The sequence below is a fragment of the Camelus bactrianus genome, chromosome 13 (genome assembly GCF_048773025.1).
Source record: "Camelus bactrianus isolate YW-2024 breed Bactrian camel chromosome 13, ASM4877302v1, whole genome shotgun sequence".
Classification (NCBI taxonomy): domain Eukaryota; kingdom Metazoa; phylum Chordata; class Mammalia; order Artiodactyla; family Camelidae; genus Camelus; species Camelus bactrianus.
The window spans coordinates 62,571,437-62,573,303 of NC_133551.1; the positions used below are offsets into that span (position 1 = coordinate 62,571,437).

Consider the following 1,867-nt stretch of genomic DNA (forward strand, 5'->3'; position numbering starts at 1 on the left):
GAGACGGCTCTAGAGAGACCAGGGAAAGAAGTGGGTAAAGCAAGTAGAGACAGTACTTTTTTTTTTTAAATTTTGTGGCAGAAGATCCAAGGACTTTATTTCCGGTCACCACCCCTGCTCTCCAGTCAGACAGTGATATAAAAAGAGTAGAAACACACCCACAAATCAGGCCATGAGATTAGCAGCTGACACCTACCCTCCCCCATAACTTCCAAATGAGGACGCATGATTGAAGTTTAATTGATGTTTATCCTCTACTCCTGCTTCTCCTTCTGTCCAGGCTCTGGTCTTCCCTGAAACCTCTACCATCACATGGGAGAAGGAAGGCAGCTTGGTCCTCCGAGAACAGGTTGGGGGCATGGTGGGGGGGTGCATCACCTCTCTTCATGGCCCCATTTAGCCCTCCAAACCCAACAACATGGCCAGACCGTGCCCAACAGCACCACCCCTCTGGCCTCTCAATTTCACCTCGACAGCCCCTGTAAGACTGCAAAACCTTGATGGTCTCATCCAAAGCAACCACTTCCCTAGGATACAACCCCTGCCTTGGGCAGCGGTCCCTGGCCAGGGCCCCCAGCCTCCATAGACCCCTGACCTGGAGGAGTTAGAGGTTAGAAGTTTGGGTTGGGGCTGGGGGAAATGTATCCTACCTCTCACATGAGGGGAACGATCAGTACCATCATGACAACTGGCCCCAGCAGCCTCAGCCCCTCCAGAGTGACTGCAATGGTGAAGTCTCTCTCAACAACTCAGGCAACAAGGACATGGAACATCACTGAGCCATAGGGAAAGCAGCAAGAGTTCCAGCCAGGACCCGCCCACCTGCACTTCACTGCCCACAGCCCCTCCGTGAGTTAGGAGGGCACAGGCTGCACCCACCAGTGCCCCTATTGCCAGACTGGACCTACAAGGCAAAGTCCCCAACTTCATGGGGCACTTCCTGTAGCAGGACAGTCACTGTGGTCAGGATCCCAGCCCCCTATCCGCTTGGAATGAAGTACCATGGCCAGTCAGCAGCCAGATTCAAGTCCCCCAACACATGCAGGTCTGAACATGTTTTTTTCCTTTTCAGAATTCTGAGGTCTCCCTGGCCCATCCTTGGGCACTTCCCCTTTCTCTCCTCTTCTGAGAAACTCCCCATCCCCCAGCCTGGCTTCCTTTTCCTCTTCTTCTGAGCTCTGCTTTTCCTTTGAAGGATGCTCCTGTCTTCCATGTCAGTGACTTCCATGTGTGATCAAGAGCGTTTGCTTGTCCTCCTGCCATGTCTCACAAAAAGAGGTGACAGTTCCACTGAGGACTTGCAGTTTCACAGACAGGATGGGACCCTCCCACGGTGCTCCAGGGGGTGGCAAGAATGAGTTTCCTGGGCAGCAGGGACGAGGTGGGTGAAGATAGCTCTCAGAAGCCCACCTGAAGCACAGCTGAGTAAGATCTCAAGTGGAGAGCGGTGCTGGGGAACTGGACTCCTTGGGGTTAAGGATGAAGAAGGAAAATGGAGCTGCAGAGATCGGCACTGTGGTCCCAGAGCATAGGCTATGCTCATGGTCATGTCCTCATCCTCTGTGGGAGGGGCTGTCATGGCAGTGGCCATGGCTATGGCCTTGATGCAAATCCTCATGTGAATGTCCATGGTCATGACCATGGATGTGCCCATGCCAGATGCTCCTGTGAGTGTGGCCATGGGCATAGGCATGACTGTCCTTGGTGGAAGTCCACTTGGAGCGCCTTCTTGTGACTGTGACCATAGAAGTCTTCATGTAGGTCTTCATGCAGGTCTCCATGACCCTGGTGTCTGGCCACGAGCAGCCCTCAGGTGGTACTGCAGTCCCCACAGCCACCCCGTGGGGGCCCCCAGGCCTCTGGACAT

General features: G+C 54.0%; 1 pseudogene; it reads right to left on the reverse strand.

The window, feature by feature from the left end:
• Nucleotides 1-653: 653 nt before the first annotated feature.
• Nucleotides 654-1,867, reverse strand: LOC123614844 (zinc transporter SLC39A7 pseudogene; annotated as a pseudogene).